Consider the following 17387-nt stretch of genomic DNA (forward strand, 5'->3'; position numbering starts at 1 on the left):
TGCAGCTCCACGAAATCACTGCTACAGAATCCCCATTGTCCATATGAATTTCATTTAAATTTAAGGTAATCCTCTAGGTTTGAATGTCCAGCAAGACAGTTTTCTTCCCTTTAGAATGCAAGATAAATAAATAAATAAATAAACAAAAATTAACTGTTTTCTACATTTCCTAACATTCCTACTCTATACCTAGAAAGATAGAGAAATATCAGGTTTATCTTCCTAATATTAACAAATTTGAACTGGGGAATGTGAAATAAGTAGCAGGTAGTTTGCTGTGAAATACTACAAAAAATTTAGAAACATTTTCTACTGGAGATATAATTCGCATTAGCAAACTAAAATTGTCGTGAGTATATCAAGCTCATTAAACAAGTCAGAATGAGCTGCAGGATTTCAGAGTTCTGAAGAATTTCTGAACTTTTCGGCGGCAATATGACTGTTGAATACTATCCCCATAATATTTGCTCATGAAAAACACAGCTGTTTGGGTTTTTTTGGTTTTGTTTTTTGGGGGTTTTTTTTGGTTTTTTTTTTAAACGACACAATCTCCAAGGTTTTTGAAGGAAAAAACCGTGAAGGGCTATGGACTCCTGCCTAACCACGAGACGATGCTATTGCCCTTCCTATCGCATCCGAGCCCTCCTGTCCCGGGCCAGGATCCGCCCAACAGATCCTGTCACAAAGCAGAGAAGGTGATTTTTCCTGCGTGCTCGTTCCAGAGGCGCATTTCAATACTCCATGACTCCACTCCCATGCCTACCTCAGCATTTTCACAGCCATTTATAAGTTCAGAATTACGGCTTGTGACCTGCAGTTTTTCCGGGAAGGATTTGCCTACATGCTCAGAATCCCTCTTCTCTGCACTTATTGAGACCACAATTAAATCTCCTTAGCTTTCATTTTGTAACTCAGAATAACTAAAGGAGATTTAAACCAGGCCTGTAAATACACAACACAAACCCAAACATTTCTGATGTTCATCTGACAAGTTTAAATGAATTCAGCTTTCAATGCAGTCAAGCCCAGATGTAAGAATTTTTATTTCCTGTAATTTTATAACTATCCATAACATAACTCTAGGGTGATGGGCAGGCGAACAGCTACAAAAGCAAAGTGGAAAAATTTAACATTTTTATTACCGAGGCAGGTTAGGGTTTGGCACCTACCAGTGAATCAGATTTTCATTTCAGTGAGTTTTGAAAGTCCTGAAAGACTTTTGAGTTCAGTGACATCAAGACTGAAACCCTACAGCTCACTCTGGCCTGTTTAACTAGATGTATTCATGGCAATCTTAGTCTACTCATGCTAATTACATTTCCTACAATTTTGTATCTTCAATGCATTTACCAACAAAACCCCTTCCTCTACAACCACTGTCAGAGAACACTGCCAGGGGACTGACAGACAACACAATGTCCTGAGCCATACACTGCTCCTTTTGTCCTGTTTCAAGGACAAACATCACTCGACAGAGCATGGCATACTTTTTCAATGCTGATTTTTGATGCAGCATTAAACTCTCTGAAGGTAGCTCCTATAAAACACTGTACACAACAGAAGGCAATACCCTTCCAGAGCCTCCTCAAATTAACTCAGCCACTTCTGTTGGCCAGAACTCAGAGCTTACCCTGCTGCCCCTGGCAACTTAAAAAGGAAAACTCTACCTAAAAGTGGGCTTCTTCACCTCCGATATCCTGCCCAGCTTTACAAGGATCAGCATTGAATAAAAACTGGTTTGTGTTTCTGTTGCAGTGTGTTATAATATCCTGTTTTAAACTTCCGGGTCCCTTCCCCAGGTGTGCCAATACCTCTCTCCCTTCCCCCTCGCCCCCTTGCTGAGTGAGTTCTGTCAATCAGGCTTAACATTCCAGCATGGCCTCCTATGGTTGGTCACTTTCAAAGGATGCCCTTCAAGCCTGGGGATCATTGGCCTGTCTAGGTGTCCCTCGTCCCTTGAGATCCTCCCCCTCCCACCTGGTTGGTGGCACACCTGTCCTTTCCCTTCCCCTCCCCCGGAGCTTAAAAGGGCAATCGGACCATGTGCTCAGGATTCTGTTGGAGCTGTTGCCAAGATTCAGACCTCTGTGACCATGGAATAAAGCTCTGGATATCAACCCTCCACCAGAATCCGTCTCCTTTCTCTTCACCATAGCCTGAAGCCTTCTCTCCTGAGGTAAACGGAGTTCCTAACAAGCCTGGACTTGTTCAGCTGCCCAGCTGCAACCACCAGCAAGCTAAAGGTGTCTCTGGGGTGACACACCACAGTAGCCGCCTTTGGCCCAGCAGCAAGGGTCAGACTGGCCCAGGCACAATCTACCTGGTGATATTGGGATTCATATTCAAATATTTTGGCGCCCAAAGTGAGGCTTCATGTTTCTGCTTGTTTTGAGAAGGACATCAGGTCCTGTCCACAAGCTCCTCTGTTTTTCACTACCACTGTGTACTGATAATTTGGGTTAGGTGTTTACCGTGACAAACAGGCACAACACCTTCCATCAAAGCCCCAAACCAGCATTACACACTAAGTGTAATAACTTCATAATTCTGTAACTTCATTACTTCTGTAATCTTCAGTATTATTCTGCAGTATTTAGCTATTTGGGGGATTTTTTTCCCCCTTAAACCAGAAAACCTCCAACCCACCCCACACTTTGTACCAAAAACCTTTCAGCCAGCATCTCATGGAACTTTCCATCTATTAATACATCATACCTGAAAAGCCATTTCTGCTTCAGCTTTTTCTCTAATGAGGAATTCTAGCTCAGCAAGGTGTACTCTGTGGATGTTATCCTTCTCCACTGCACATCTTTGTTGCTCTGCTTGAAGCTGCCACTGATCACTTTGAACTAATTTCTCAATCTCTGATGCTTTTTGCTGATGTTTGTCATTGATTACTGTTGTTTACAAAAAAAAAAAAAAAAAGAGAAAAAGAAAAAGAAAAATAGCACTGAAAATTAGCATGTTCAGAAAAAAAGTAGAATGAATATAAGTTCCTCTGTATATTGTGATATCCTGTGAAACACTGGAACAGTAACACTTCCAGTTTCACTACAGAGAAACAATCACATTTTGTGTTCCTGCAGCAACTTTCACACAAGGACATAGAAATGCTTTGGAGATTTCTACAAGTTTCAGCTCTTCTCCCTTTGGAAAGGAATAAAAATTCAACTCTTTCAAGTGAGGCCTCTATAGCATAGGGAACTTAATAACTTAATTACATTTTTCTGCAACACTTGGCTAGCTTATTTCCAAATATTTATGAGATACTTCAGTCTGTAGCAATTAATTTCAAGCTCATTTTAAGTATCAATAAAGACAAACACCAGCCACATGAAAATGATTCTAGGAAAACCTTAGGCAGGTTGGGCTAATGAGCAAAGGCTTAGCTTTTCTGGGGAAATTTACTGCTGCTCAAGAGAGTTAAATCTTCAGCCCAATGGTTGCCCCAAGATAGGGAAATACTGGATCTACTTCTCCGTTAAAGCGTAAATCCCAAGGAAGAGCTCTTTTCCTAAAAGCAGTTTTACTAGGAACTTTGCTTCATTTCACAAACTCCGTCAAAATATGTTGATTTTTTTTTATGTTGCTGAGTACAACTAGCTATGTTGGCATTTATGTGATCACCACTTTCTAATAGATTTTTACTTCAAATTCATCCCATTCTTCTGAAATTTCTTCCTAGATGGAGAAGGCTGAGAAAACCAGAAGAGACATGTTGGGAAAACACAGAGAATTTGTGGACACAATGATGGAAAAGACCTGTCAGATGTCAGGAATCGAACCTCAAGAAGAACAGCAGAAAAACAGTTTGGAGAGGATACTAAAGAAAGGGCACAAGTGAGGTGCTCTGTCCAAGAAGTTAAGCTGAGATGGTGTCAAAAACACCACTCGAGGTGAGCAAGGCTCCAAGAGACAAGGAAGAAGAAGCAGTAAGTTAAAAACTGAAAAAGAAATGAGAAGCAACATTGCAACTATTTGGCTTTGACATTTATCACAATGAAAACAAAACCGGGGGAAAAAAACCAACAAAGAACAGAACAAAACAAAACTAAACTAACAAAAAAACCCCCTACCAAACAAAAAACAGCTTGAGAAATTTAAACCAACCGAGATTTTTGTAATTTGTGTGTTCTCCAAATGAATGAAAGTGCAGAATTCTTATTATCTTTTAAAAAATATGGCAGTGTAAATGCACTTTCAAGTTTCAGAGTCTCCTTCCATCCTTGTAAGGTTACAAAGTTCAGGAGTGCTCCAGTCTTTTCAGTGAACACCAAAGATTCCCAAATACATCTCCTGTACTGAATTTAAACAGTATTTTATTTACTTAGGTAACAAAAAAAACCAAGCAAACAAACAAAAAAAATCTCCCCAGCTTTTAAGAGTGAGAAATCTCTTTCTGCTTGAGAATAACTTATAACTTAAGTTTCTGAATGCAAAACTAGTAGGGGAAAAATGTGCAGGTAAAACCATTCTTTTCCACAAACTAAACAAAACCAAAGATGAGATGAAGAGGCCAGATATGAGCAACAAAAAGCTAGAAATATCTGAAAAGGTGAAAGAAAAAAGCAGCACGATGAGAACTCCTGGGGAGAAAGACAAAGCCTTTTGGAAAGAGTGTAAACAAATAAACAGGGTTTGATTTTATTATATTTTCCCCCTGAAAATAAAAAGGAAGAACTGCTGGACATAGTGATAAGCAGGATGGGGAGAGGGACTCCTTAATTACAATTCTGTACACACTGAAGGAAGGAATAACAGAAGGTAAGGAGCAAGAGAAAACAAAGGTATTGATAGGCATAGCAGGTTATATTTAATTCATACGAGACAGCAAGGGTTTTGCAAACTCTTATGAGCTTATAGAAGCAGATGAGTAAGACATGGGAAAATAAGAAAATAAGAGACTTTCAAAGAATGCTGTAACTGTAAAACCTTGTGCAATCTCTGATTTTGTAATGACTTGGGACTGGTGTATCCTCTGGCCATGATTTTTTTTTTTTTTTGAAAATTACCTTGAAGTTCCATAACTTTGGTTTTTGCATCACACAGTTCATCCTCTGCAGAATACAGCTGTAAATTAGCTTCTTTTCTAGCAAATTTCATTTCACTCTCCAGATTTTGACAAAGAAGTTCTCCTTTCTCAAGTTCCAACCTTAATTGCAGTATTTCTTTTTCATAGCGAGACATCTAGAAAATAAATATTTCAGAGATTGCATTCACAGCTGCCATCTTATCCCATCTGATTTTTAAATACAGTCTTGAAACCACACATTTTAGATACTTTTATTTTTTTTATGCAAACTGATCCTGTTCCTAGATCATTTTCATGTACCTTAAATGTACCTCTCTGTTTTTCCAAACATGCTCTGCCTTAAGAAAAGAAAAGCTACAATTATATTCCACAGGCAGTTTTATGGTAACTGTATTTAGCAACTAGAAAAGCAGTTGTATTGGGATATTAGATTATCAGACACCTAGGAACTCACTATGTAAACACAAACTTCAGTCCAATGATGTTCGGCAGTCAAGCAGAATGCTATTAAACACAACAAACAAAACAAAGAAAAGGCTTCAAAAAGGACTCTTATCTGGTGTAAGAAAGATAGTCTAGTCAGTGCTGCCAAAACTAGACCCAGGAAACCACATTCAAGCCATTAGAACTCAAGAAGGTGGAAAGTAAAACATGAATTTCTTCAGAACATCTACAAAGCAGCAGCATCCTTCATGCATGCCCCATTCACAGGAAATAATTTAGCCCCCTTACAAAGGTTTTCCCTGATGCTCTTGTGGCAAACTGGTACCTAAATGAAGTAGCAGTGAGAAAATGCTTCATTAAAATTTTCTTTCGTTTGAATTTTATTACTGATATAAGTAACAATTCTGCTCTTATCAGTTTTTTAGGGGCATCTGGTGTGGATGCTCATTCATCTGTTTCCTATTAAATACAGCCAATAAACCAAGTTTGTTGCTCCCTATCCATTTGTTTAAGGATTGCTGCTTCTTACACAGGGATTTGCCCTTGTCCTGACCCCATTGCTCCATCAATGGTGGGGTGATTCTGTAAAATGGACCCCTGGAATTACTGGGATTAAAATACTCAGACAAACAGACAAACAAACCACATCTTATGCTGAGAATTCCAAAGCTGGGGGTGCAAAATATTCTCCTGCATGGTTGTACTGTTGTGTACTGCTCAGGTTTCTTGCACACACCTTCAGCTCTTAGCAATGACACTAAAAGTGATATCAGTTCCTAGGGACAGGCATGAGATATCTGTACAGTGCTACTTTGTTATTTTCCAACTTCTGAATGTGATTTTTACTCACCTGATGAGAGGATTATTTCAAGGAAGCAAATTGCATTTAAGGAAATTAATTTTATTTTTACCCGTAGAATAAATTACATTTATTCTAAGGGTAAAATAAAGCAAACAAACAAAAAATCTCCTTACCTCTTTAAAGCGTTGATTGTTTAATTCCAAATTTGTTTTCTCTAGACTTTCGAGTTTTCTTCTCAGATCTTCAACAGTGTCCATTTCCATTTTATTGAAATCCTGATGCAATGGTACCTCTTGTAACTGATTATCTGAGCTGAAAAATGTGTTTTGAAAAAACATGAGCATTCCTTTGAAGTTTTAATGCTTCTTTATTTCCATTCCACAATCATGGGTCTAGAGTTTTAAACCTTCACGTAAGTAAAATTATTTTGTGCAGTTTTCATCTTGCTATTGCTCTTTGAAGAAAGGATTATATAGAATTGCTTATTGTGCAAGATATGAGAGATGTGGCAGCAGGAACTTAAAAGAGAGATTCACTTTGGATTAATAAAGTTGATTTAAGCATAACATATTCATTATTATTTTTCAGTATATTAGTTTCCAATAATGAACTTCCATAATTTTTGATAATTAACTTCCAGGAGGCTTAGAAATGTAATTCCAATTATGTGAGTTAAAACAACTGCAAGCTTTTTGTCTCCACAAAAAGTCTCAATTTTTAACATTAGGTACCATCTCAAAACCATCTCTGTCACAAAACAAATGCACAGATGTGGGAAAACCCTTTCTTTTTAAACTTTGTCTTCTGAGATACATACATTCAAACCACAGACATGCAACTGATCACAGACGCGACACAAATTGAAGGCTTAGTCCTCCAAACTACCTTGTTTCATCATAATTTCCACTACTATTTTACTTAAAACAAAATCTACTTGGCAATTAGCAGAATCAGCCCTCAAGCACCACAAACAATAACAAAAGAGTCAACACCAATTTTCTATATATAAAGTGAAAAATTTATACACATGATATATAAATTTATACATATACATACACACATAAATATATATAGATACATATGTATATGTATGCATATACATATAAATAGTTACATAAAAAACCTATTTATTAACCAGTTAAATAATTTAAAGTGAAATTATTATAACTTCAAACTGGAAAACTTTTCAGTTCTTTCAGTTCTTGAATATCAGTGTTCACATTCTTTTAAATACGTAAGACCGCAACAATTATTTTATCCAGACAAAAGTGCAAGAGTTTATGGGCAGTAAATGTGAAATACACTGATAAAAGAAACATGATTAAATTAAGCACTAAACTAGTATCATATAATGCAGAAATGTAAATACTAAAATACCTTTGTCTGCATGAAGTATTTTTTACAGAAGTAATACTGTACTGCCATTTAAATATTAGATCTTTCTAAATAAAAAGTCACCACTTTACCCCTAGATTTGTGTACAGTTAACATTTTTCATGACCAAAAATTTACCTAATGACATATTTTTCTGTATTTTTTTTTTGTCTGGCCAAAGAGACACAAATACTATCAATAAGGGGATCTGTAACTTAGATTAAATCTTGCCTTTAAAGACATTACTATTCTTAAAGAAGGAAATTTCAATTTTAACTGCAGACCATAAATATTTTATAATTGAAGAAATAGTAAGTATTTTCCCATTTAAAAACAAGACAGACATTATCTGTCAGATCAGAACAGCTAGATGTCATCAGAAATTGTTCCATAAGGTGCCGTCTTCTTAACACATTTTATATATTTAATAAATGTAGAGACAATAATCATCAAAACCTGCATGCACTGCATTATTAGTGTTCAGTACTTACTACCAAAGCCATACCCAAAGCAAGCAACATGAATCAAAGAGCAAGAGATCAACAACAATTAAAATCACTATTTTTAGTGCAACTCAGCTCCTGTAGTAAGAAGATTTGGAAATAAGTAGAACCCAAGCAGCTAGAGCATCTGTAAGCTGAATAAAATCTTGTTTGTGGACATCATGTAATAGGTTTGAGTGGCCCTTTTTTCTCTCTTTCTGGGGAAAACACAGAAGAAATAAAGGCAAGTAATATCATTCAGAGATGATGAATAAAGTACCAGTCTCAGCTGAAAATAGCTAAAAGCCAGACAGCACCAAGGGGGAAAAATGAAACCCAAACTGAAAACTGGGGAAGACTTGGTCCAAGAAAAAGGGTTATGGAAAGGGTAACCATTTATTTGGTGTGTAGGCAGCAGGGGAGTAATTTACCTTATTTAAACCTGGTGAGATGTAATATTATTTTCATGGAGACCACACAGAATGGAAGCAAGAGAAAAATGACTTTTTGTAAAAACCTTTAACGCTTTCATTAAATTACATTGGTTTGTGTGGCAGTCAGAGCTAAAGAAATCTGTTTCTTTCAGCTCTCCTATGAAATATCCACCAAGAAAAAATCAGAATGGATAGGCAAATTAAAACTTAGAGGAGAAACTAACTATCCAATAAACTATTCTGCTTAACTGAATCTGTGGGGGGGCTGTAGGGGAGAATTAAAAAAAACCCAAAACCATGCCATGCACAAATTATGTGATACCACAAGGATTAACAAATTAAGGATGCCATGGAAATCAAAAATATGTATTGGAGCATTAAAACAGAGAACATAATATTAAGTACTGGCAAAAAAAGCATTAGACTCTTTTTGAAATAGCATTTTATGCACAGCTTCTGTGCATAAAAATCGCAATGCAATTGGTGGAAACTTAAAGATATATATCAGAAAACTTTAATTTTTTTTCTTAGTATAGAACAGCAACAACAACAAAAATCCAAAAAACACTCCCAAGAAACCAAAACCAGCAACCAAAAAAAACCCCCAAACCAATGAAAACAAACAAATGAACAAAAAATCCCCCAGCCAACCAGTGTCAGAACTGTTGAACTATTGCTTATGTTGCCCCCTTCATTTTGGTTGTCTGCTTATACATTTTCAAATAAAATGGAAACTAGCCTTAAGGATTTTTGTTTCTGTGATACTTTCTTTAATTGTCACAGCATGACCAGCAAGTGCAGTACTTTATGAAAACTTTCTACTACCACTTCTAGGAGATTTTTCCTCCCATCTTCATTTAACAGCTACAAGTGTTACAACCACAAAGCTGTCAGAAGATTCAGCCAAAGGCAAAACCACACAAAGTCCCTAGAAGGTTTCAAAATATGCACAATTTGCAGCCTAACAAAATTCAGAGAATGTTTTCTACTTCCATTTTCATATCTTAGTAGTTCATCAACTCTTGATTTTGAGCTGAAATACATTTTTTACCAACTACAGCTTTTAATAAGATACCATTTTTATTAAGACATCACTTTTAACAGGAATTTAAGAGCTTTCAATAAAGCATATGAGCAGGTGAAATAGCTCCTGAGTTCTACATCGCAGAAGGTATTTTGTAGCTCAAAACCTAAATTCTCAGTTTTCACTTCACAAGCCCACTGCTTACAGTCAGCATTGACCATTGCAGAAAAGCAACTTTTCAATAGGTTCAATTCCACAGCTGGCAGAAAATGCAGAGTACTTTTGCAATTGAGAGGAATGTTCTTTCATTTACTACCTAGGAGTGTAATTTTGCTAAACTTCTGCAGCTAAGGGAGCAGACTGCAGTCTGATTTTCTAACCAACTCTGTATTTGTGAAATTTTGCAGTTCCCATAGAACTGGCAGTTTTGTACAGACTAAAGAGAGACAAATTGCTTGTGCCAAAGATCAAACTCTTATCAGGTTATAAAACACAGGGGTCATGATAAGATTTAAAGCCAACCTCTACCACCCCAATTAATTTGGAAAATCCTCCTGTGCCTCCTGGGCAGTGTTCCTGCTTGCTGGCAGAAACTGTCTCTACCTCCTGATGACTCTATGACAGTTTGCATCTATCACACCATATCTGGTTCTTACTCAACCTGAATTGTATCATTTCAGGCATTCAGAAAATAAATAAGCCAAAAAAGCAGGAATTAAACTGCTAGGCTTAAAAAATCCAGAACTGGACCTTACCTAATAGGTTGACTGGAAGCGACATTGTCTGAAGGGGCTGAACTCATGGTTTCCAAACTGTGGTTTTTTAAAGTCTATAAACTGTGGAGGATTAAGAACACAGTTAACCATGTAGACTTTTACTCGATGAGCTTCAAAGATTAGCTTCTTCTATCTCATTAAACTATCAAGGCATCTAGCAGAGACATGCTTTGCTTTATTTGTCAGCCTACTAAAATATTGATTTTTTAAACCACTCATACTACCATGTCACATGAACAATTACCACAACTGCAATTTGACATCAGCTTTAGGAAATGGAATTGTACTGCTATTCTTCTAAGCCTGACTATTGTAGAGAAATAAATATGTATATATAGCACGATATCCACTGTCAGAGTTTTCAGAACACCAATACAAAAATATTATCTTTGCGTAGATTGAGCTACATTCCTCCTAAGCAGATTACAAACTCTCTGCTTCTCTTCAAAACAATTCTACACAATTCTAAGGGAGATAAATGAAGGTACTGTGATTTTTCAAGTAGATCAGATATCCAAGGTTGCCTGCCTAATAGAACACTTGCTATGTTAAAGGCTGCTAAGTCTTTCACAATTTGTGCAGAATTTTTGCTTTAAGACGTAGCCCTGAAAACTAACAAATTAGTTTTTCATAACATTGTTCTTTTTATTATTGCAACTTACACCAAAATCTCATAATGAATGGGAAAAAAATTTGTAGTCTCATAACAGAATCAAAATGTTTTCTGTCACATCCACGTCATTCTGAAGTTTTAAAACTTCTTTAAATTACTCGGAAGTCACATAGTGGAAAAGAAAAAACCAAATCTGAAGAGTGTCACCTGAGAATGCTAAAGATTTTGAATATGCAACATTCCTCTGTTAAAATATGTATCGATAGCTTACTAGCATACAAAGGATAAATGAAAAAAATGTGCTATTTCACTTAGGAAAAAAAAAATTCCAGTGCCATGGAGCAGCTTGTGGGAGCTCCAAAATTAACCAAAACAGCAGAGGAAGTTTTTGCTTGGGGAATTACGTTTGATGTGTCACTAAAAACTTGTGTCAGTTTATTCTTGCAAACTTCCGAATAGATGCTGAATACTTCCCAACAGGCCCCTGATTTAGATGTGAGGAATAAATTCTCCTCAGTGAGGGTGCTGAGACCCTGGCACGGCGTGCCCAGAGCAGCCGTGGCTGCCCCGTCCCTGGGGGTGTCCCAGGTCAGGCTGGACAGGGCTTGGAGCAGCAGCCTGGGACAGCGGAATGGATCCCTGCCCATGGCAGAGGGTGGAACAGGACGGCATTGGAAGGTCCCGCCACGTTTGAAGGTGATGAAGAACACTCGAGGATAAACCCAACCGTGATCTTAAGGGGCGCCAACTTAAACCAGGCAAAAGCCCCGACCTATAACAAACCCGCAGTGAGCCCACAGAAACTCACCGGAGTTCTGCAGCTGTCCCGATGGTGCTCGCCCTCCAGCGTGCCAAGCTGGGACTGCCGCAGGAAGTCCAGGGGCCAGGCGGAGCCCCGGACGGGAATTCCGCGGCCGCCTGGATACGCGGGGTGATGTCACAGCGCCCCGAACGCAGCGCGGGGCTCCCGCCGCTCTCTGCCGCCTCCAGAAATGTCTAAAGGCTTCAAAAGGGCTCCCGACGGTAAAACGTAACTGCGGAGAGCCAAAAGGACCGACTGACACCACAGCCGGGCTGATGTGCGTGTCCCCGGGGCAGCGGCCAGGTTATGGGGAGGAACAAACAGGCAGAAAGTTCTGAATGTCTGTGGACAGAATTCAGAGCAGGGGCTCTCTGGATCACGGAAGCACATCTCCCTCCATGAGGAGGGACTTAGGGTTAGGGAAAGGCTCTTGTGAAACCTCTCAAGCAGAGAGATTTCGAGCCCCAGGTGTGTCAAAAACCAACTGAATAAAACCCACTCTACAGTATCCTGGGAAAGCGCTTCCTCCTTCTCTGAGCACTGATGTGTTTTCTGCAGCTCCGTTTTTGAAGCTGCTGTTAAATTGTCTCTGTCTGCACACTCAGAGTGCAGATGATTTAACTATTTGCTGGCACCAGCTATGGTATCCTGAGCTTTTTTTAGGTTTTGTCTTACGGCACACATCCATCAGGAGACCCAGGATATATGCTTCAAGACTGAAGGTTTTAATTGCAAGAGATAAAAACTCCACAACATTCCACACTCTCTGGGATAACTCTCAAAACTTCATTTCTTGCTTGTGACCTGATCTCTGCAAATGGCTTTCAGCCATAATTTTGTTAATTCTATGTCATGCAGTTTTAAAGATACCGTGCCAAATGAAGTAAGGGGGGGATGGAGGGTGTCTTGTGTGTTGTTTCATTTTTTCATAGTTATTTCCAAGAGATTTTAGTGCACAAGGTTGTGATTTCAAAACTAGTTTAAGTAAAACTAATTTGTGATTTCAAACTAATAATAAAAGTAGAGAGCAAGACAACAAACTAACTCCATGGACAAATCACACACAAGTAAGATTTAAGCTTGGATATGTGAAATAAAGATTGAGTTATAAAATGCAGACTTTCTCACAGTTGTCTTCTATTTCCTTTGGTGAAGAGAAGTCGTCAGGTCCAGTCCATGGCCATGCTCTCTGTGTCATCATTTAAAGTTTCATACAAGGCTTGGCTTTTATCTGCTTCTTCACTGGAGTGCAATTCTAGTTTTTTGTTTGACTCCTGTGGCTGTTACTCCTGTTCATTCAAAAGTGATTGTACCTGATGCTTCCAGTGTAATGCATTATTTAATTCTCCTACACTGTCAAACCTCTCATGTGTGATGAATCTTTGCTGAAGAATATTTAATTGCTCTCACAGGCTCTGGGCTTTGTCAACTTCTTTTTTTCATCTTACTGAAATTCCATTTGAATTCTGCAAGTTGTAGGTGTAGTGAGTGGTGTTCTATCTGTGCAGCATGAAGCCTTCTTGCAAATTCAAATATTGCCTTCTGCAAGTATGATTTTCATACTGGACAGTCTATCACACAATCCACACTCCAGACAAGGACTTTTTCTCCAGATCAGTGGTGCACTTGTTGTGGGCTTGTGGAACTGACTAATGGAACATTTTTACATTCAGCTTCTCCATAATTTCTGAAAAGGAGTTTCTGGCTGCACCTATTTTTAAATATCCACAAAGCCAGGACTTTGGTTTGTTAACAGCATTCTGCTGTTCAGTCATGGAACTGATTATTGCAGCAGGGAAATTAACTGAAGTTAATTTAATTAACTGAGTGCTTCAAAGCTGTCAATTTCTTCATTTTCACAAACCGGCAGATTATGCCTGTGTTTGGATTCTCCTACACACACTTGAAGTCCAGTGCCTCCTCTTAAGCCCTTTTGTCCAGGTGAAAAGGGAGCAAGAAAACTGGGCTAAAACTTTAACTCTTTGAGCTGCCAAAACTGCAATCACAGCTCCTAGGAACACATCAACCAGGCCTTTGGTTCTTCTTTTCCTCAGCCTTGTTTCATCTTGTTTGTTTTCCTCATCAGCATTAATAGGGAGAGCATTAATTAGGCTCCTGATTTTCTGTTCCACTGATTTGTGGATGTTGACCTGGTCCTGGAGAGAGTCTCTTTGGGAAGACAGAAGCACAGAGTAGAGAGGACACAGCCATACCGTGCTCCTTTTTGCCCACTCCTACTTGCTGCAGTCTCTAAATCCCTTTTTTAATTGCCTGCTAACGTCCTGGAGATTGCCTGAAGTTCATAAGTAAGAAGAATTAGAAGCTTATCGAAGTTTTCTATGCATGGAGAGAAATAAAAAATGCCACCATTAAGCAAAGGTGCAAATAAGGAAGAATAAAATAAAGAGCAACTTCCCAGCCACTCTTGCATACAAAATAGATGAGATTTTGTTTCCACAGCAAGACCCAGCTACTGAGGATGTGGAAGGCAGCAGATCTGTTTGTGGCAGCTCACCATTACTCTGGAGCCCAGCAATCACATGCCTTGACTATCATGGACATCCTGTAGAAAGAAAACATGCCAGAGAAAATAATTTTCTTCCAGAGGCCACTCTGAATTCTGCAGGAATAATGATGGTTTGTTTTGTTCTGAGCCAGTTAGCCAGTGGGAAGAGAAATCCTCATGAAAGCATGGTAGTTATAAATTGGACAAATTGGGACTGATTCTAGGAAGCTGAGTTTTGAAGCATTCAGCAGTTTACTCTCCATCCATCAGCTCCTGAGGCATGGACATTGCACAATGAACCACAGGGGGAGAATTGGAACAGAGAGTTTGGAGATTTCAGGGTTGTTACACCAAGCAAAAAACGCTGGAGGGTTTTTAGCCTTAAATCCCGCGGCTGAGAGCAAAACCTCTTACTTAATAAACCTGTTATTCTCTGTTGCTTTTGGGAATTAAACTTCTGTTGCAGCCAAGGATTTTAGAGACATTTAACCCTGACTTGAATTTCCCTGGGAAAGGAGCTGTTCTCCTTGCTATAAATCATGCCCTGCGTGCTGTCATCACTGTCACAGGTGCTGGTATGGGAGAAGATGTCTTTGGGTTTGATCTCATCAGCCAGATTTTCAGCTGCAAAAAAGCAACTTAAACATCACTGCACACTGCTGAAATTCAGGATGCAGTTTTTTAAGTTGTAATAAAATGGTAGAAGTTTTTGTCAGAAAATAATTAATGTCTCTCTGACTCGAGATATCTATCTCCTGTAGGATAAAAGCATAGCTTTAGAAAACATGAGTGTTTCTAATAAGTGATCTTCTGCTTTCTTGCCTTCCTTCTCCAGAGTCTCACAGCTGATTTTTTTTTGGGTGTAACCAGATGCTCATGCCTCTCCTTAGTCTTGTAATTTGGTTTGAGCATCTCTGGGGAATAAGAGGCTACATTTTGCTCCCCAAAATGTTCCACTTGGTGCTGCACATCTACAGTGAGCTTGCTTTGGGGTGATGCCTGAACTCCTCCAAAACTATCCAGGTTCATGCTTGGTGCATCAAAAGCCATTCTTCAGCAGAGCCTGAATGAGGTCCCTGAGAATCAGCTACAGAGATTCCAAAGGGCTGGGATGAGGGGCTCAAAACCCACCCACAGAGCCTGGGGACACCATAGAATCCCTCACAGCAAATCTGCTTGGAGCTGCCAGGACTGAGCCTTGCAGCTGACACAGGGACTCAGAGCACCTGGAGCACAGCCCAGGGAAATGCTGCAACTGCAATCTCCCTCTGCAGGAAGAAGGACAACCTCTGCCTCTCCTCAGCTGCCATCCCTCTGACATCAGCTCTGCCGCCCTCTACCTGAGCAGAAACACAATGAAAAAATTTCCTCAACAAACCATCCCTTGTAAAAGTGGGCAAGATCATTCTCATCACTCATTTGGTCTCCAGGCCTCGAAATGTACTGGGAGCTGTGACAGGACTGCAGGAGGGACATTGACCTCCTGCCACAATTACAGAAACTGCTGAATGGTTACAGAATTGCCCCAACATCTTCTGCAAACTCCTGGAAATTCTTGACCATGGCTCTGCCTGGGTCAATCCCCATTCAATGTCACTACCAACTATCTGAGTCCACCAATATTCCCTGCCTCCCACTGCTTTCAGCAGGAAAATTGAGTGAAGCTGGCCTGATCTTCCGTGTTCACAACTGGGCCCCACTCTCTGGTCACACTCCTGGCTTGAGTCCATACCCAGCAGAGCCTGTGCTGGACAAGAGAGCAAACCAGAAAAGTCAGAGATGCAGATGGGGAAGAAAAACCTCAAACTGACATTTGAAATAAGCACTCACTCAATAAGAAAATGGATTACACGCCCACAGCTCCACATTTCTGCAGGAGAGAAGAAGGGAAAAAGGAGTGCAAAGAGCAGGAGGGATTGTGCTCACTCAGCTCATTATCATGCTTGGAGCTCCATCTCGTGGGTGCTGGCCACCAGCAGCACTGGCCACTGGCCAGGGGGCCTGGAGGCCACCAAATCTCTTGGGCATCTGGGCTCTCAGAGCCATGGACACGCTTTCTGGTGGCCTTTGAGTTAGTACTTTTTAGTGGCATCCACTTTGCATTTCTCAGCATTAATCTCTCATGTCCCTGTTGGAGTCACTAATGGGCAAAGCTGCTGCTCGTCTGGCAGCGCTGTCTGTGAGCTCCTCCCGTTTTGCCATGGCTCAGGGCTGCTTTGTCTCAGCACAGCAGTGAATGGGAAAACATTTGTCATCTTTGAGCTGAGACGTTGCTCTGATCCTTCCAGCTCCTCAAGATGTGGGCCTGGCACAGTGCTGGTCAAGGCACAGGTGAGTGCAGGGAGCCAGGCCAGGGCTTCAAGGGCAATGGACAATGAGAAATGAAGCTGACTGCATGCACAGCTGATAATGAAGAATATTTTGGAAAGGGTCTAGGTGGCTACTTTCTTTAGGGCTTGGTTGTCAGCCAGACACATCTCTGTGATGTGGTAAAATGAGAGCTCTGCTTTTGGGGAGTATGTGAGCTTTAATGTGTGAGCTTTGCTCCAGCATCTTCTCCAAGGACTATTTCACCCAGGGAAGTGTTGCCAGATGCTGCCAGCTGAATCTTTCCTAGGTGTTTGCTATTAACTTCAGTTTTAATTAGAAAACTTTAGCTTCTGCACATTTATTGGTGCTGTAAAGGGATGGCTTTTATTTTTTTTTTAGATTCTTTTTTCTTCTGTAAATAGTTTAGCATGGATGTGTTGAAATGATCCTTAAAGAACTAAGCCATTTTAGCTTGGCTGTACTTCAAGAATATTCACCGTCCAGAGGATTAAATTACACCTTTTGTTTCCCAGGGTAGGGTTTCTTCACTTTATCCATAATGCTCACCCCTACTGTTATGTTACTGCCTTGAACATCAACTCAGATTTTTACAACACCTTTTATTGAGAGATTTCCTTTGCAGGAAATGTGCATTGGGCAGTCCATGACACACTGTGTTTCTCCAGCAGCTTTCCAGTGACCTCTGCCCCATCGTTATTCTTGATGCACACACCTGACAGAGGCTCCATCCAAGTCTCTCATGGCTTTGTCCTGGTTCTCTCTGAAGA

Source organism: Melozone crissalis, unplaced genomic scaffold, assembly GCF_028551555.1.
Source record: "Melozone crissalis strain CALT ecotype California unplaced genomic scaffold, PUWL_Pcris_2 ptg000005l_1, whole genome shotgun sequence".
Classification (NCBI taxonomy): domain Eukaryota; kingdom Metazoa; phylum Chordata; class Aves; order Passeriformes; family Passerellidae; genus Melozone; species Melozone crissalis.